Below are 20964 nucleotides of genomic sequence, written 5' to 3'. Positions count from 1 at the left end.
CAAAAACAAAGATGGCAAGGACCTAACAGAAGAAGAAGAGATCAAGAAAAGGTGGCAAGAATATACAGAAAACCTGTATAGGAAGGATAACAATATCGGGGATAGCTTTGACAGTGTGGTCGGTGAGCTAGAGCCAGACATCCTGAAGAGTGAGGTTGAGTGGGCCTTAAGAAGCATTGCTAATAACAAGGCAACAGGAAACGACGGCATCCCAGCTGAACTGTTCAAAATCTTGCAAGATGATGCTGTCAAGGTAATGCATGCTATATGCCAGCAAATTTGGAAAACACAAGAATGGCCATCAGACTGGAAAAAATCAACTTATATCCCCATACCAAAAAAGGGAAACACTAAAGAATGTTCAAACTATCGAACAGTGGCACTCATTTCACATGCCAGTAAGGTAATGCTCAAGATCCTGCAAGGTAGACTTCAGCAGTTCATGGAGCGAGAATTGCCAGACGTACAAGCTGGGTTTAGAAAAGGCAGAGGAACTAGAGACCAAATTGCCAATATCCGCTGGATAATGGAAAAAGCCAGGGAGTTTCAGAAAAACATCTATTTCTGTTTTATTGACTATTCTAAAGCCTTTGACTGTGTGGACCATAACAAATTGTGGCAAGTTCTTAGTGGTATGGGGATACCAAGTCATCTTGTATGCCTCCTGAAGAATCTGTATAACGACCAAGTAGCAACAGTAAGAACAGACCACGGAACAACAGACTGGTTTAAGATTGGGAAAGGAGTACGGCAGGGCTGTATACTCTCACCCTACCTATTCAACTTGTATGCAGAACACATCATGCGACAAGCTGGCCTTGAGGAATCCAAGGCTGGAGTTAAAATCTCTGGAAGAAACATTAACAATCTCAGATATGCAGATGATACCACTTTGATGGCTGAAAGTGAAGAGGAACTGAGGAGCCTTATGATGAAGGTGAAAGAAGAAAGTGCAAAAGCTGGTTTGCAGCTAAACCTCAAAAAAACCAAGATTATGGCAACCAGCTTGATTGATAACTGGCAAATAGAGGGAGAAAATGTAGAAGCAGTGAAAGACTTTGTATTCCTAGGTGCAAAGATTACTGCAGATGCTGACTGCAGTCAGGAAATCAGAAGACGCTTAATCCTTGGAAGAAGAGCAATGACAAATCTCGATAAAATAGTTAAGAGCAGAGACATCACACTGACAACAAAGGCCCGCATAGTTAAAGCAATGGTGTTCCCTGTAGTAACATATGGCTGCGAGAGCTGGACCATAAGGAAGGCTGAGCGAAGGAAGATCGATGCTTTTGAACTGTGGTGTTGGAGGAAAATTCTGAGAGTGCCTTGGACTGCAAGAAGATCCAACCAGTCCATCCTCCAGGAAATAAAGCCAGACTGCTCACTTGAGGGAATGATATTAAAGGCAAAACTGAAATACTTTGGCCACATCATGAGAAGACAGGACACCCTGGAGAAGATGCTGATGCTAGGGAGAGTGGAGGGCAAAAGGAAGAGGGGCCGACCAAGGGCAAGATGGATGGATGATATTCTAGAGGTGACGGACTCGTCCCTGGGGGAGCTGGGGGTGTTGACGACCGACAGGAAGCTCTGGCGTGGGCTGGTCCATGAAGTCACGAAGAGTCGGAAGCGACTAAACGAATAAACAACAATTCATAGCCTGTCAAATGAAATTTTACTCCTTTAAAAATAGGATATTTTAAATTTCCATTAAGATTTGAACATCAAACCTGGATTTTTTCATTAAATAATCATTAATCAATTAATGAATAACAAACATTTTAAAAAGAGATTGCAGCATATTTTTCATCTTAATAGATAGCACTTAAGTCCAATACTTCATAATTCACAACATGATATATACTGGTTTTTATATTGCATCTTTCCCAATATCTATCAGTAGTTTTAAAACATTTTATACATATTGCTTATACTATTTAATGTTATTTATCCTTAATACTACCATAATCTCAAAAATAATATCAAATACACAACTAGACATAATTCTTTAAAAACACACTTTAATAGTACTTATATATATTCTGGCTTATAAAGCACAATCCAATACTGTCACCATAGTATCTATTACCAAAACAGATTAACTGCAATGCAAGTAAATAATGTTTTTTAAATGAGCATATCAAATATGTAGTATAGTTTACAAAATATAAATATTTGTCACTCCTGCTATACCAAATAGTTATGGTTTAATATTCTTGTACATCATAATATCTCTATGGTGATACTATTGTTTAAGGCAGTGGTTTAAAATACACTTTGAAAATACAGTAGATAAATACCTGCTGCAGAATATGCAAACCAGATGTGGTGAGATTACAATCCTATACATTTATATTGAGAAATTTGTTCCACTATGTATTCTAATACTAATATTTTAATTTGTTTAGACTGACCCACAGTTTTGTTCACATCTGATAAAAGAGTCTTTCAAAAAATACTGGGATTACCAAAAAGGAAGATTAGTTCCCCCTTCCCCTCATGTTAACCTTAAAATAGGAGAGTCATCTTAGAATTCCTTACCATATAGAAAGTGAACTGACTACTTTTTAAATTATTATTATTAAGGAGGGGGAAGATTGTCTTCAGTTCAGGGTCACCTTCAGGCTCATTTTCATCTTGGATAAATATGGTAAAATAAAATCAACTGAGCAATAATTGGGAACCCAGTGCCTTTCAGATACAAGAGGTGAGTATCTTTGCTGACTCAAATTTGATCTTTTTTTTTTTGCTTGATTTTCATATTGTAAATTCATGAAAACTGAAGATTATTAAGTTTCTTATAATCTAACCTTAGGTTTTATGTTTCCATTATCTGTTTGCACATAGATATTATTTTAATTGTTCTACTTTGTCCTTTTTATCCTTTGTTCCTTACACCGTATATCCCTGGAGGAGCAGAATCTTAATTCTACGGGAAGTTTCTTTCATTAACTGCTAGAAAATGGTCATTGCTACTCTGAGTGATAAATAGGTATTTTTCTGGATGGAGGTCATATCTGCTTGAAAGGACACATTAAATCCTTTGGTAGAAGCCTTGTTAATGAGGATTTCGCAACCAGTAATAAGGTGGAAAGTGGGATCCATTCACAGTAATTGTATCCTCAGATGCATTGTTTAAAATTTTAAGGCCAAGCTAGAGCTAACACTTTTAAATCCTTGCCACATCATTAAAGCATTCCTGCACTAATGTACTCTGCCTTCTCACCCTACAGTATAGTGCTCTCTTAAGCAGGGTCAGTTCATCTTTCTAATGGCATGCAGCTCTGAGCTATGTGTGTGTGCATGAGACAGCGAGAGAGAGAGAGAATGTGATGTCACTCAAAGTCTTCATAGTTTACTGTTGGGCCTCTTAGCTCAAATTTAACAAAGCTTAAATTATTAGTATAAATAATTAGTAATTATTTATTCTAATTTACAGAACCGTACCACTGATAACACTAATAATTTAATTTCCAGTAGAGAAGGTAAGTATGGACAAACTAAAGCCTAATGTATCTTCAGAGAAACATTTCTTAAGATAAGTATCAGTGTAAGTTCAAGGACCAGGCATAAAAGATGGGCAAAAATATAAAGTGCTGATGTCATGACATGCTATCTTTGCTGGATAATGCAAGGCAGCCAGGTCATTTCTATTTTATTAGACATTATTACAGCCTAAAAATTCCATCAAATATAAGGACATGCAATCGCAAGATATGATGTACAATAGTCTATTTTACTGTTCTTTTATTGGAGGAACAGTCCAGACCAAGATTGATTTAAAGATAATCATAGCATTGGAGACAGGTGACCTAATGCTGACAATCAAAAGTTAGTATCCAGACAGCAAATTTAGCAGGCATTTGGTCACATGCAAATTTTATATGAATCAGAATTCTTACTTTCTCTTTTCTGATAATAGGCAAGTGCCACCAAGGAGCAAATCTCTAAACAACTGTGGGGAAAGGGGGGAATGAGAATATTTGTGTTACCCATAATGGTCCATTCTTCCTTTTTATCTTCTACAGAGCACTCTCCATGGAGTAAACACATTTAACTAGGATTGGGAGCAGCAGAATCTGCAGGGGGAATAAAAAAAGGCAAGAGGTAGAAGTAGTATCGTAATCCAAGCCCCATCCTTTTTCTAGGTGTGAAAAAAAAAATTCCTTTTTGACCCCTCCCCCTGTGGATGCTGCCAGTGGGGAATCAGGATTGTTTACTATTTGTTTTGCTTAATGACCACAATTGGACCAGCAACTCCATTGCTAAGTGACGTGATCAAGTGAAACATCACATGATCGCAATGGACTTACAACCTCACTTCCATCACAGTTATTAAGCAAATCACCCGCAGTCATTAACCATAACCGTGATTTGCGATTTTACTGCCAGCTTCTCCATTGACTCTGCTTGTTGGAAGCTGTCTGTGAAGCATGCAAATGGCGATCACGGGACACTGCAATAGTAGTAAATGCCTGCTTGATGCAAAGTGCCTGAATGTCTATCACATGACTGTGGGGATGCTGTAACCATCATAAATACGAGGACCAGTCATAAAGTTACTTTTTCAGTGCCGTTGTAACTTTGAATGTTCACTAAACAGGGCAATTGTTAAGCAAGGTTTACCTGTAATATCCTTTATCCATAAAATAATTTATTATACCTTCAGTATCACAGAGAAGAAGGAATATTTGATTTCCTTACATTAAAATGGCTCCCAGATGGAATGTAAGAAGAGGACCTTTGATTAATTCCTTTCAGTGTCAGGGATTGGAATTACAGAACTAACACTAGTAACACAGTTCTGTTCTGTGACACAGATGTTGAGGGGAACTGAGAAAGAAGAAAATAGCGTTAAGAAGAATCACCTCAGTCCAGTCAAGACAAAAGCAATATGATACCTTCTCAGCTGTCCAACAAGATAAAGGGAATTCAAACTGCCCTTGTTGGAGGGTACTTACTCCTCTTGAAAAATAAAATGCATAGCTTGGGTTGCTCCTGGATCCTTCATTCAGCTACTATTCCAGCAGTGACCTTATTTGGAATTTAGAGATGTTTAACCTAACTGCGGTGTTTCATGCCTTGGTAATCTCATAGTTGAGTTATCATAAAGTTTGCAGGTAGAGCGGCCTTTATAGGCAATCTAGAAACTTCAGCTTCTGCAAAATATAACCCTGAAGACTTGCTACTCTGTTCATATTATATTGATCCTCTATTGCCTTTATTCATTTCTGATTCTTTTTAAGAACTAATGGTCTTTCTGCATTAAGCATTGTACCCAATATAATGTTTCCTCTCTTATAATGTAAAGCCACCCATTCTTCAAATGCCTGCTCATTTTGAGGACCACAGGAAAATGAAAATAAAGAGCTTTTCCAGGATTGATAATCAGCTTTGGAAGGTTTCTCGATCTCTATCTATCATCTATCTATCTATCTATCTATCTATCTATCTATCTATCTATCTATCTATCTATCTATCTATCTATCTAATTTATCCACTGCCCAATCTCGTTCAATGATGACTCTGGGCAGCTTACAATAAATAAAAGAATAAAAATTCATTATACAATATAATAAATCAATATAAAATATAAAATCAATATAAAATCCAAGTTGGTCATGATGGAATTTATGGGGGCCACATCATGGCACCAGCCACCTCCACAATTTACTGTCCTCCCTGTCACCCCAAGCAAGGTGGCAAAGCCAGGTCTTAACTCCCTTTCTAAAGACCAGGAGAGTGGGGGCCAGCCTCACCTCTGGGGATAAGTTATTCCAAAGGGTTGGGGCCAAGGCAGAGAAGACCCTCCTCCTGGACCCTCCCATCAGCAATCCCTCATGGACAAGGTCCCCAACATGCCCTCTCTGCCTGATCGGGTAGGACAGGTTGATGTAATGGGGGTGAGGCAGTTCCTCAGGCAACTTGGCCCTATGCCATGTAGGGCTTTAAAGGCGATAACCAACATCTTGAATTGGACCCGGAAGAAAACTAGTACCCAATGCAGCTTGTGCAGCAATGGTGTTATATGTGTACTCCTTGGGGCTCCTAAGACCGCTTGCGCGGCCACATTCTGCACCAGCTATAGCTTCCGGGTACTCTTCAAGGGTAGCCCCATGTAGAGTGCATTGGAATAGTCAATATGGGAGATAACAAGGGCATGAGTGACCTTTCAAAGGGCCTCCTGATCCAGGAAATGGCATAACTGGTGCACAACAAGAAACTGTGCAAAGGCCCCCCTGGCCACAACTATCACCTGCTCCTTGAGCAGGAGTCGTGAGTCCAGGAGAACCTCCAGGTTCTGCACTGGATCTGTCTTGGGCAGTGCAACCCCATCCAGATCCAAAGATGTTAAATTCCCGGATACCCGGGAGCCCTCAACCCACAGCTACTCCGTCTTACCAGGGTTCAGCTGAAGCCTGTTGTTCCCCATCTAGACCCCTACAGCCTCCAGGCCCTGAGAAAGGGTGGTCACAGCATCACTTATGTCACCTGGGATGGAGATGTATAATTGAGTATCATCTGCATATTGATGATACCTCACCATGTGGAAGCAGATGATCTCGTCCAGCAGTTTCATGTAGATGTTAAAAAGGAGCGGAAAGAGTACCGAACCCTGTGGCACCCCACAAAGGAGGGCTGTGGGCTGGATCTCTTGCTCCCTATCAACACCAATTGGGACCAGCCCTGGAGGAAGGAGGTAAACCAGTGCAGAACCACACCACCCACCCCCAACTCCCTGAGCCGTCCCAAAAGGATACCATGGTTGATGGTATTGAAAGCAGCTGAGAGGTCAAGGAGAGCCAGGATGGATGCACTGCCTCCACCCCGCCCTCGCCAGAGATCATCCATAAGCGCGACCAGTGCTGTTTCTGTTCTATATCTGAGCCTGAAACCTGACTGAAAAGAGTCCAGATAATTCATTTTATCCAGGATCCTCTGGAGCTGCAACGCCACCACTTTCTCAACCACCTTCCCTTAAAAGGGGAGGTGGGAGACTGGACAAAAATTGTCCAATACAGTAGGGTCTAGCTATGGTTTCTTGAGGAGGGGGTGCACCAGTGCCTCTTTGAAGGCAGCCAGAAATGCCCCCTCTCTCAAGGAAGTATTAACCATCGCCTGGACCCAACCACATGTCACCTCCCAGGCTCCCTTCACCAGCCAGGAGGGGCATCGGTCTAGATGACATGTAGTGGCATTTACAGCTTGGAGGATCCTGTCCACTTCCTTGGGTCCAACAGAATCAAACTGTTTCCAGATAACTGAGTAAGTATGCTCCCCGGGCATCTCCACAGATCCTGCTTCATGCTTGGAATCCAACTTGGAACCGATCCAAGCGATTTTATCCTGTAGATCTTCAGAAAACTCCTCCACACGGCCTTGTAGGTAGATCACACACCCAAAAGGGATCGAGTGATCTTAAACAGGGCCATCGGGCAGCATTCTGTGGATGCAATAAGAGCAGAGAAATACTGCCATTTCGCCGCTCTTACAAGGTAGGCCTTAATAGCAGCTGTAGCTTGTGTTTGGTCAGATTTGGTCTTTGTCTTCCTCCAGCGGCACTCTAGACGTCTCTTAACCCTCTTCAGAACCCTCAGCTCCTCCGTAAACCATGGGAAGTGTCGGGTTCGGTGGGACAAGAAAGGTCGCACAGGCGCGATCCTGTCCCAGGCCCCAGCTGCCTTTTCCAGGCAGCAGCCAGGGCCTCCACTGGACCATGCAGCAGATCCTCAGGTATAACCCCCAGCTCCCTCTGAAACCCTGCTGGGTCCATCAGTCACTGGGGGCAGACCAATCGAATGGGTCCTGTCTCCCTATGGAGTGGGGCAGCATAAGAGAATCTCAGGGCTACCAGGGTGTGATCTGACCATGACAAAGGGACACATGTAACTCTCCCCTCAGATCACATTGCCACTGCTCTGACAGGAAAACCAAATCTGGCTTGAGGCTGCTGTTTCGAGTCAGGTCCTGAATAATCTGAGACAGGCCCATGGCCATGAACTCTCAAGCTGCTTCCGAGGCCCACCCTAGGGAGGGCAGATTGAAGTCCCCCAGAACCATAAGCCTGGGGAACTCCACTGCCAGCCCCAAGATGGCCTCCAGCAGCTCAGGCAGGGAGGTTGCTATGCAGCAGGGAGGCTGGTACAGCCACAAAACTCCCAGCTGTTCTTGGAAGCCGAACTTGAAAAACAGGGTCTCACAGCCAGCTGCCTGTGGAGCAGTACCCCGGAAGGCCATTAGTGATTCCCAGATGGCAACTGCCACCCCACCTCCCCTGCCCTGGGGTCTCAGCTGGTGCCAAACCATAAACCCAGCCGGGCATATTTCTGGAAGGGGCACCCCACCTTCAGGACCAAGCCAGGTCTCAGTAATACATGCCAGGTCTGCCCCCTCCTCAATGATCAAATCACGTATAAGGGATGCTTTGTTGTTAAGCAACCTGGCATTAAGAAACAACGGCCAAAACCAGGGCCTCGATCGGTCTGCTGTCCAAGGCCTGGGTCTGAGCACAGAGGGCTGGAACATACCACCAGTACCAAATACTAGGGGTGTCTTCCCCAAAGATAGCCTGCTCTCTGACTCCCACCATGACACCCCCATCCCGATACCACCTGAATAGAATGCCTCACCCTAAATCCCCCAGAGCTCCTCTTCCTATTTCCCCCAGATCCCGGCCCTCCGGGATCCCTGGTTAGGGGTCCCTCCATCCAACCAAACACACCCAAGCAATCACAGGGTGGTGGCAAGTTCCCCAGCACTTCAGCTCGTGCTCTCAGTGCTGAGGACACCCAACCCACCACTCCCATATCCCCCTTCTGACATATCCACCGCACCCCCTAACTGGCCTCTCTCACTAGCCGGCGGGGGTGCCTCACTTGCTCTGCCCCCCCCCCTGCCCCCCCAAGGAGAGAGGATCCACATCCAAATCTCAATCACTCCTGGGCTTCCTATCTGTCTCTCACACTGGGTAGGGAGCACCCATTCAACACACTGAGGGGACCCCAGCTATGACCTTCACTCTAGGTGGCTCACTCACCCATTCGGATCTTTCCTTTGGGGTCTCGTCCGCTGAATATTTAATTCCTTATTTTGATGGACTGGGGGCTCATGCTGTCCCTCCGCTGTTCTGAGGGGCTCCAGCCTGAATCTGTCAGGTCACCCCAAGGGATCTCCGCATCTGGCTGCTATGTCTCAGCTCTTGGCATTGTCACAGCAACCTGCACCATCCGGCCACTCCACATCTCCGCTGCTCTGTCATTCTCCCACTCTCAGAAGCTCTGTAGGGGTCCATCTGGGTTGGTCAGGGAGATCTTCATGGTGCTTGATCACTATGGACCTTCCGGTCTCACCACCAGTGCCCTTGCCACTTGGCCATGTCACTTCTCCACTCCTTCGCTCCACCACTGTGGGGCACTTGGTGGGGCCCCAACTGGGCTCCCTAGGTCTACTGCTCTCTAACCTGAGTCCTCCAGGCCACTCCAGGCAGGGCCGCAACTGGGGGGGGGGGGAGCGGGGCATGTGCCCCAGGCGCCATGCTGGAGGGGTGCCAAAATGGGCATGGAATCCATGTTTGCCCAGGTTACACAGACCCTAGTTGCAGCCCTGTCTCCCGGGGGTCTCCGGGGCACTCAGCCAGTACATGCCTCCCAGCCTCGACATAGCCACCTCTGCCACTCTGTCACTCTGGGGGGTCCCTGTGGGGGTCCAGTTAGCCTCACTGGGCCACCCTCCACTCTCCAGACCAACTCCTCCAGGCCTCCCCAGGAGGTCTCTAAAGCACCTGGGCACCGTGTACCCCTAGCCTCAGCCGCAGCCGTCTGTCCCATTCAGCCGCCATGCTGTCCCAGGGCGCTCTGCCGCCCCAGTGGGAGGGGGGCTGCAAGGGTTCAGCCAGACTCACCAGGACACCCTCCAAGTCCTCTGGGTTCTCCAGGTCGCCCCCAGGCGTCTCCACAGTGCCCAGCCACCACGAACCTCTTGCTGCGGCTGCAGCTGTCCATGCCATTCGGCTGTCACGCCATTCCAGGGTGCTTCACCACCCCACCATTCCGGGGGACTCTGCGGGGGCTCAACCAGCCTCCTTAGGCCACTGTGGACTGGGTCCTCCACCCTTCCTACTACCACTGCTGCCGCTGGTGCTGCCGTAGCCAACCATACTGTTCGGCCACCATGCGACTCCCAGGGGCTCCATTCACCTCTCCCCACACACAATTTGTTGGCAGTGGAGGTCAGGGCAGCCCCAAACATCCATCCCTGGACCACCATTCAGCAAGGTGAGCAAGGCAAGCAAGGAGGGGGTCTCCAAGCAGCCAAACATGGAGCCGTCTTTAAGCTAGTAGCCGGCGTCGGCTCCTGGTCGCCATCTTGAATCATTTATATGAAGGATTTCTATCTCTATATCTCTTTGTTTAGCCCCAAGCTAAGACTTCACTGTTCTCAGAGTCATTGTATTACTTGTTTATTGGTTAAATTTATATCTCACTGCTCATCCAGGAACTAGAGGCAGCATTTCTTCTCCCATTTTTTTCCCCATATCAGCAATCCAGTGAAGAATGGTGGCCTATGAATGGTCACCCCAAAATCATGTGGTAAGCTTCCAAGGCTAAGGGTGAATGTGAAACTAACTTTCCCCAGCACTAATATGGAACCTAAACCTCTACAATATAATGGCTTCTTGCAGTTGACTATGTGCTTAGGTTTCGCTTTGCCATTGCATGTTATGCTAATGTCAGAATTTGTTTTGATTATATGATATGCTCAATCTTATCATTTTATTATGAACTTTAATGTCAGGTGATCAGCAACCATTTTGAGCTGCTGAAATTTTGAGACCTTGTTAATAGTTTCCCCCCCCCTCACAAAATGGCTGCCACAGGACAGTTTGCTTTACTTGTTCTCACAGTAGCTCACAAAATTGTTTTTTTTCCCACAAGGCAAGCTGCTGATGTTGCATCCCCACCCCAGCTCCCGAGAATACTCTTTGCCACCCTATTGTCTATTTTCTAGCCTACTGTCTTTTTTCTAGGCAGCTGGGTACATGTCAGAACATAGTTATAGATTTGGTCATCTGCCCCTTTTATTTTTATTTTCTAAGAATCCCCATGAAGGCTATGTAGAGCTCAGAAGCATTCTCAAAAATATAGATGATGTTTTGGACCATGCTAGCATATTATAGCTATTTTTGTTCTTGCTATCATCATTACAGTTTAATTAAAGACTCCAAAAAAAAAAAAAACCAACCCCTAGATACAGCAGCAAGTCTCACAGACTTACTATTTATGTTATAAGGTAAAGGTAAAGGTTTCCCTTGACGTAAAGTCCAGTCGAATCCGACTCTAGGGGGCGGTGCTCATCTCCGTTTCTAAGCCTTGGAGCCGGCGTTGTCATAGACACTTCCGGGTCATGTGGCCAGCATGACGACTCGGAACGCTGTTACCTTCCCGCCGAAGCGGTACCTATTGATCTACTCACATTTGCATGTTTTCGAACTGCTAGGTGAGCAGGAGCTGGGACTAGCAACGGGAGTTCACCCCGCCGCGCGGTTTCGAACCGCCGACCTTCCGATCGACAGCTCAGCGGTTTAACCCGCAGCGCCACCGCGTCCCTCATTTATGTTATATTATTATGTTAATGTATTAGGAAGCATAGGGAAATCTTTTGCATGAGGTGTTTGATAAATAATATAAATAAATATACAAGTGTAAATAAACATGGACATTTTATTTCTTATAAATGTTAAGATGAATTTTATAAATGAGTTGTTTGGCCACACAATTCAAGTCTACATTGTTTTGGATTAAATACTAAATTAGTTATCAAAGTCAGCTAAACTGATTTTGGAGCTACACTTACCAGAGTTTTGATTGATACTTGGTAGGACTCCTCACTATAGCAAATAACTGGGATAAAGTGGAGGGAAATAATTTGTTCAGCCTTCCATAAGAAATACACACACACACACACACACACACACACGTGTTGATATGAATTATTTAAAAGAGGTTAGTAGGTAATAGAGGTAAAGAAAAAGATCTGCTACTCAATTACTCTAGTAGCAGGAACACAATTCTCTTCCTCATCTGGCTTAGAGGTCAAGTATATGTTTTGCACACATCCTAAGTTTCCAGGGTGTTTTTTCCCCAACACCTCCTGTTCAAAGAGTTCAGCAAACAGGGCAGGAAAAACCTCTGTGTGCCTAAGACTTTACTGCTGGACAGAATACACAGCTGGAACAGTATCTGGTTCGACAGAAGATGTCTTCATATCATTCATTTCAGTATTTGTTTGTTGCAATAGTTTTATTACTAGAAAAAAAGTTCATAAGAGAACTCAAAGTACATTTATTTTATAGGATAAGAATCTCATATACGTCAAATGAAAACATTCAGGATTATTCCCAAGGAATTTCTTTGGGCCCAACCCCAAGTCAGTAAGCCCTGTATTACAATTTGAAGTGCAATAAATTACAGAACTGTTCAACCTCATTGAGTTCAGTGGGACTTATTTAAGGGTTAAAGGACTGCATCCCCACATACTATATTTCTGTGAACATATGTAAAAATGAAATGGATTTTCTATATTATAAATATACATGTGAACATTAAACATATTTAAAATAAAAATGGCTTTCCCATACAAAGATATAGCATCTAATACACTTGTGGGAAGTGAGCTACGACTTCATTGGGGTTTGCTGCACTTTGGGAATTTGGCTCTGAAAGTAATAATGAAAATATTTTTTGCGTTAAAAAAAGTAATGTAAACTAGAGACTGAACTGTGAAATGAATATGAACACTGCAGATTTATTAATGTCATTTTATCCTTTTAGAAGGGAAAATTATTGAGCTAGCGAAGTACAGAAAGGGAGTAAAGATATCAGACAAAGAATTTAAAGGCATGAAATAAGAAAAAGAAAAGGACATGTAGCTAAAATAGTTTACACTAACAACATTGACTGCCTCTCCATTCCTTTCTCTCAATATCTTTCTATTCTTGCAGAATGTCCACACCTTCATCACATTTATCCACCGCTTCCCTTATTGCCCTTTGTGCTTTGATTGAATTTCCCAGCAAGAACATGAATTGCAGTAACTGTAGTTTCCATGTCAAAAAGAAATATGAATAATGCAAGTGGAGGTGGGGCAGGGGAGCGGACATAACAGCAATGGGCACCTGAAGCCATTAGCCCAATTTTTTGCACCCTTCAGTCTTACTTTCAAAAAGGATTTAGGTAAGATTTCTGTAAAGCAGCCAGCAGAGAAAGAAGCAAAGGGAGGAAGAATACAGATTCTCCAACAAAAAGTGTGATCCTTGAAAAGAACAATTTAAAAAAGTTTTCCCCATCCTTGCTTTAGATAATGATGGGGACCTGTTGCCTACTAGACCAGTCCCTCAAGCTAGGAGAGGTTCAGCCAAAGCTCCTCTCTCAAATGCTCCCTCTTCTGGCATCAAGGGCAGAGATGTGGCTGAAGGTCCCTCTTCTGAAAGAAAAGCCCCTTGCAGGCAATCCCCAGCAGAGCAAAGCACTAGGCAGCTGGAGACCTTCTGTGTAAGAAGATCTAGGCGTGTTGCCTCCCTGTTCATGTTTTGGGTTAAGTACGTCTGCAGTCATGAAGAAATGGGGAACAGCGGCTTCTGTCTCCTCCTGAACAGGGAAATGGATGACTTCAATGACAGGGCTTATGCACTGAGGCAGGCTTGGCTTCCTTAAACCCTGCCCCATGAAATAATTCACCAACGTGGTCAGGTGGGGAGGGGGGCAGTACCTGGGTCTGATCCACTTCTTTACTCCAGCCTGAAGGCAGTAATAGCTAATAGGCTGTAGTACTGACTCTAGGATTCTCGCATTCCTGATTGGGAATATTTGGTCCCATCAAACTACACATTGGAGAGAACAGAGGATTTTATACTTCTTGTGATAACTGCCATTTCCTCTTAAAATATGTTCCTTCCCTTTCCCTTTATCCTCACAATGACTCTGTGCAATGAGAAAGAATTACTAGCCCAAAGAAATCTTTGTAGCTAACTGGACATCTGAGTCTAGGCCCTCCCTCCCTCGTTTGGCACTCTAACCACTACACTGTAATTGGCTGTCAGCTTGCTAAACAATCCTAAACCACTTCATTTTTCTGAAGATGCATACTGAATAATATTTTCGTCAAAGCAATTTCCTGGGAACAGATGTGCAGGCATTTTGGTTACCTTCACCAAGCTTGCTTTGCAATGAACAGAAAAAAAACATTAACTGCTAGAAGATTTCCTCCTGTTACTAAATAACATCTGTTCCCTTCATTTCCTAGACATTGGCTACTATCAGCAGATAATCTCTAACCTAAATTTACATTCTGGAGTTTCCTAATGATAAAAGAGAGTTAACACAAACAGGGGAAAAGAAATGTTACAAGTTTCTCTAAGCCAGGGGCAGCCTTGAAAACAGGAATTGAAGCTTAACTCCCACCCAAAGATGTACTGGTCAAAAACCCTTTTACTGTTCTTTATTCCCAGAAAGCCGGGGAGAACTACTGGGAATGAGAAAAGGTTTGAGAAGGAAGAAAGGATGGTTAATTCTTAAATTAATTCTTAATTCTTAAAAAAACATTTACTCTTCATCTGAAATATATGCATCTATATGTATTATAGCAACAGCTTCTGAAACCTCCCCCTTTCCTTTTGAAAATACAGCTGGTTTAAATTATATTAGTGGAACAGAAAACTACTTTTATAAACCAAATTTAGGATCACATTTTAAAATAAACAAATAAAACCTAGTGTTTTACAATTGTGGGTGGATTTTTATTAAGGCTTCCAATGAGTTTGGAACTACTGTACTGTGTTTTGAATATGAGGATTTTTTTTTAAAAAAATGGTCATTATATCAAATGGCACATCAGTCTCTTTTGTTTTATTCTTATATCTTGTTTAATTCTTATATTAAAAGTGGAATAAATCATCTACAAACAAACTAAGGCCAATGGGCTACTTTTCTTTGAAACTGTGATTAATTTACAACTACTTTTTTTAGTATGTAACTAGAGAAATCACATTTTTAGGAATTATTGAAGTTTAAAAGGGTGGAATGGCATTCAAATTGAGTTAATTCCTGATGATTACAAGAACATGCCTTTGCAGCTTACTTGGCAACAATACAGAACTGGTTTGTTGTTGCCTTTCTCTGGGATGGTTTTTGACTTCCCAGTCTAATCTGCAATCTGGGATTTCACAGTGCCTGATCCCAAAAGAAGCTAAGCACACCTGGTTAATGCTTGGTCAGGAGAATGCCAAGAAATCCCAGAATAATAGATTGGATAGGGAGATTGAAGAAACCTCCTGGTAGATGGCAATGGCAAAAAGCAAGAAGAAATGCCTACAGTGCTATGGGAGGAAATCAAAGAGCCAATCTGGCCAATCACAGGTAAGAATCCATATTAGAGATTGCATGGTGGCAATAAGGCTGGCAAAACAATGTTATTCCTTTGCTCCGATTGTGTCTGCCAATAGCCATCTGGTAGCCCTGTTTAAAGGGGCTCCTGGGGAGGGGCAGAATACACTGTGAGGAATATTCTTGCTTTTGGCAGAAAATCACTCAGATCCACTTAAAAGTTGGATTCCAGCTGGACAGGTCCACTTGAGATGCCCGAAGCAAGGCCTTGTAGGGTTACCTGGAGTTTGATTCTATGACTCCTGAGAAAGGGATAAGGTTCTCTAGTCTGTGAGCACAGTCACCTGTTTTTTAGATCCAGGTCACTCATGGATGGCCAAGGCCCCCTGGAAGACGACAAACGGTTAGACCCTTCCGATGGTGTTTGCTTCCTTGAGGGAGGAGACAGTTCCCTCAGCCTTGTAGAAGGTTGTAATGTATCCTCTCCTCAGGAAAGCCATAACTTGACCAAACAGTCCTGGACAATTTTCATCTAGTCTCCAACCCTCCTTTTCTGGGGAAGGTTGGGGACAGGGTGATCAGACTTCAGTTCCAGAGGACCCCAGAGGAAACAAATTATCTGCACCCACTTCAATTGGGTTTCAGGCTGGCTTTCAGTATGAAGGAAACACTGGTTGTGTTTATGATTACTATGGCAAAGCTGGGAGGTGGGTGGTGTGTCCATTTTGGTCCTCCTTGATCTCAGTGGTTTTCAATACCACAATTATGGTAACACTTTGGACCAGCTTCAGGGGCTGGGAGGCACCATTTTGTTGTGATTCTCCCTCCTCTGTAGCCAATTTCAGTCAGTGATGACAGGCAGGGAGAGATTGTGCCCATACCTCATACACTCTCCCCTCCCCAGTGGTTTCGTGTAGGTAACATCTACATGAAACCACTGGGTGAAGTCATATTTTGTTTTGGAATCATCAATGTGCAAGTGATGTTGTTGAAGTCCTGGCCTAGTATCTGGATGTGGGCCCCCCAGATCTGGGGATATTCCATCTTTAGTCTTCAATGGAATTGCACATCATAATTTGACATTTGTGTGCAATCTGTGGATCATCTTGGACTGAAGAAGAGGTGGCAGCTGTGCCAAGAAGGACTTTACACAGGTTCATCTACTGTGTCATTTGCACCCTTCCTGAACTGGGAGGCCTTTCCAACAGTCATTCATGCCCTGGTTACTTCACAATGTGATTACTGTAATGTACTGTACATGGGACTGCCTTTGAACACCACCTGGAAGTTACAACTTATCCAAAATGTGGTAGGACAAGCAGTGATGGGCATCTCATGTTATGCTTATGTGTCCCCTTTGCTGATGTTTCTGTTGCAGTGCCTGCCCCCTGGAATGATCCCCCCCCACAAGATCTGTACAGCTTCCACCCTAATGACATTCAGAGAATCAGTAAAAATGTGGCTGTTCTCCCAGGCCTTGGGATAGGGTGGCTCTGGAGTCCCTATAAATTTACCCCTTTTTTTAACTTCTATTGAAGTAATCTTCTGGTCAGCTATGAGTTATTTCTATATGGATTGTTTCTTTCTTTTTTAATTGTAAACTACCCAGAGCTGTTAAGGAGTAGGATGACGATGGTGGTGGTGGTTTCTTCTGTACTATATGTCCAAGAAATCTATCTCAACATATCCACATACTGTAGTCACCAGTAGCTGAGCTCAACTCAAGAGAATTTTTACCTCTTAATGCCTAATGCATAAAGTGTTGTGGTAAGCTACTATTTTATGAACCACTCTAGGAACCCTTCAGGGAAGGGAGAGCTATTAAATAAACAAACTGCAGTTCCAGTTATACTAAGGAATTAAGTTGTGTGCACTGTGGTTTTTAAAGCAATGTTTCTGGATCCATTTTTATACTTCCAGATTATATTTATATTCTGCTTTTCTTTCAAAGGACTCATGACACCATACAAGATTTTCCCCTTTTTTATCTGAACTACAGCCTATATGATAAATTAAGCTGAGATCCAGTGCAAGATGTGAACCCATTCCAGAAGCCATACAGGTAGTCCTCAAGTTACAACTGCAGTTGGGACTGGAATTGTCATTGCTAAGTGATGTGGTTGTAAAGCGTGAAGTCATGTGACCACATCACTTAGCAATGGCAATTCAGGCAGTCCCGGTAGTTGTCATAATCCCAGACAGGTCATTAAGTGGGAAGCGGAGGGAGTCCCAGGTAAAGAGTGTGGGGTTACCGCAGGAAGGTGGGGATGGCCCTGGGAGGCCCAGCACAGTCCACACATGAGTTTGGGGAAGGGGGTGCTGCAGTGCAGCACAAGCTCAAAAAGGCCAGGGAAAGAGGGTGCGGGGTGCATGCAAGCACAGGGAGGCTGGGGGGAAAGGGTGTGGGATGCGTGTGTGTGTGTGTGTGTGCGCGCACACAAGCACAGGGAGGCCAGGGAAAGAGGGTGTGGGGTGTGTGCATGTGTGCAAGCACAGGGAGGCTAGGGAAAGAGGGTGTGGGGTGTGTATGTGTGTAGAAGCGCAGGGTGGCCAAAGAAAGAGGGTGCAGGGTGCATGCAAGGGGCGCGGGATACATGTGAGTGAGGGAGTAAGAAGGGAGTGGTGCATGCAAGTGAAGCAAGGTTGGAACTTACCCGAGTGAGTTGCGACCTTCCCTGCTGGCTTCCCCACTGACTTTGCTTGTGGGAACCTGCCAGGGAAGGTCGCAAATGGCGAATCATATGACCATGGGATGTTGCAACTGGTCATAAATTTGAGCTGGTTGCTAAGTGCTTGAATTTTGTTCATGTGGCTGTGGGGACACTGAAACAGCCGGAACGTTGAGGACCAATCATAAATCCCTTTGTTCTGCGCCAGCGTAACTTTGAACGGTTGCTGGACAAATGGTTGTAACTCGAGGACTACCTGTAATGGGACGTGTTTGGTTTTGTTTCAGCCTACTGTGTGAAACCAGCTACTATGATATGTAAACAATGGTTTATGGCTAAAATTATTGGCATATGCTATAAGCCATGATAAAGGGAAGCGTGTGTGGCTTAGCACTGTGTAAAAATAAGGTCAGTGAATGGTCCAGAGTATCCCATGAACTTTATAACTGAGTGGGAATCTGAAGCAGAATCACCCCACTCTTAGCCTAGCATGTTAATTGCTCTACCACACCAACAAACATGATAATGTATTCCAGATAAAAATAAATTTTACATACCTTGCAAACTCATCCATCTTTTAAATTACCTTTTCCCAATAGATTTACTTGGATCCTTCTCCTGCAGGCCCTTTTCCCTTAGCTGTGTTTATATTGTAATGCAACACTGGACAACCCAAAGGCCCAGTAGATCCCAACTTCATTTTTACATTCTCCCAAGATCGTGCTTCAGAAATTTACAGGTCAACAGTCAAATTATGCTGATACTATCTCCTGCTTTTTGGTATTGAAAACAAGGGCTAAAATAGATGTATTGCACAATGGTTATATGTTTTAAAATTTCCTCTCTAAAAAAAAAAATCAGGAGCTTCTTAAAGAGCTGTCACTCTGTCACCATCTTAAGTGAGAGACACCTCTTAAAACATAAAGATTGCATCCCACCTAGTGTCAGGGCCAGCCTCTCTTCGCAATAAGACACAGACTCACTTAATGGGTATTAAGGATTTCTGGTTTATTGGAATGAGAGCTGACAGATCGAAAAACGGGAACGGGGTAGGTAGTGTGGGGGTGCCCCTTTTATACCCTCCTGTATTGCCCCGGGCTCCCCCACCCCTCAATGCCCCGATCCCTCTTGATGGGATCCTTGATGGCTGCGTGGGCGTTTTCCCCGGTGTCCTCTTTGTCTTCCTGCAACGGTTGAGTTCTCCGGGGCACCATGTGCTCCTTATCTTCACCCTTCTGACGTCCCTCTTTTCAGGTGTTGATGGGATCATGGGTGTGGGTGTCTTTGGGTGCTTGTTTTAATCCCTGATTGGATTATCTTCTTCCCCCTTTTCCTTAATGATCATGATCCACGTTGTGAGGCTCTTTGTGCCTTGCAACGAGGTCATGACATGCTGCCCCCCCAAAGATGTTCTATGGTGCTGGTTTCTCTGGGTATGCCTCATGGAACTGTCTTGTTAGTTGTCTAGCCATGACGTGTCGTGCCTGGACCCACTCTGGGTGTGAGAAATGTTTCCATCTCACGAGGTATTGGAGTGTTCCTCTTTGCTTTCTTGAGTCCAGTATTTCTTTTACTTCAAAATGTTGTTGGTTGTCTATCATTATGGGTGGGGGTGGAGGTTCTTCCGTATGCCATTTGGATGTGCTCGTTGGTTTCAGTAGTGCACAGTGAAACACTGGGTGGACCCGTCTCAAATTGTAAGGCAGTTCCAATTTGAACGTAACTGGGTTGATTACCTGTATGATTTTAAAAGGTCCGATGAATTTCGGTGCCAATTTCTTCGAGGGTTGCGAGGTCTTTATGAACTTAGTGGAGAGGTAGACCCTATCTCCCACTTTGTAGTTCGGTGCCTCCGCCCTGTGGTTGTCCGCATATTTTTTGTACGTTGTTTGTGCGTCTGCTAGGGCCGTTTGAATGATAGGCCAGGTTGTTGCCAGCTGTGCCGCCCAATCGTCTGGTGAGCAGGGCAGGGTTTCAGGTTGCGGCAATTCTGGTATCGGTACAAAGTCCCTTCCATAGACCACCTTAAAAGGGGTGTGGCCAGTGCTCTGGTGTACCGCGTTATTATAGGCCACCTCTGCAAAAGGTAGTAGGTCTACCCAGTTGTCCTGTTGATAATTTATGAATGCCCTCAGGAACTGTTCAAGTGTTGAGTTTAGGATCTCTGTTGATCCGTCTGTGTTTGGATGCCACGCAGTGGACAGTGCTTGCTTGGTTCCGATTAGTTTTAAAAATTCCCGCCAAAATTTTGACGTGAATTGTGTTCCTCTGTCGGTCACCAACCTGTAGGGGGCGCCGTGGATCCTGTATATGTGTGTTAGGAATAAACGTGCCAGCTGTTGTGCGGAGGGGATGGTTGCGCACGGGATGAAGTGTGCTTGTTTCGAGAAATAGTCTTTTACCACCCATATCACAGTTTTTCTTTGGCTGGGTGGGAGGTCCACAATGAAATCCATGGAAATTTCTTCCCATGGCCGGGAGGGGCTGGCTACCGCCTGTAGCAGCCCGTGGGGTTTCCCTCCTTTACGTTTGGTGGTGGCACATATGGGGCAGTTGCCTACGTAGTCTTTTACGTCCTTTCTGAGGTTTGGCCACCAAAATTGCCTCCTCGTTAGGTGGAGGGTTTTTACAAACCCAAAATGCCCTGCAGATTTGTCATCGTGCGCTCTGTGTAAGATTTCCCCCCGCAGTGATTCGGGCACGTACAAGGCTTTCTCTTTCCAGGCGATGTTGTCTTTGAAAGATACATGTTGTTGGTTATTCTGCAACCATGTATCTTGCTGTAGTGCTTGTGTGAGTCTTTGTTGCCAGTTCGGTGAAATTGAGCGTCGGCTCCGATCGCTCCCCGCCGTTCGTGCTGGCGTGCGCTGATTCCTTGTCTGGCTCCGCGTGACAGCTGGGCAGCCGAGCTGTTT

This window comes from Candoia aspera, chromosome 1 (genome assembly GCF_035149785.1).
Source record: "Candoia aspera isolate rCanAsp1 chromosome 1, rCanAsp1.hap2, whole genome shotgun sequence".
NCBI lineage: Eukaryota > Metazoa > Chordata > Lepidosauria > Squamata > Boidae > Candoia > Candoia aspera.
Note: the sequence above shows the minus strand (reverse complement) of the source record.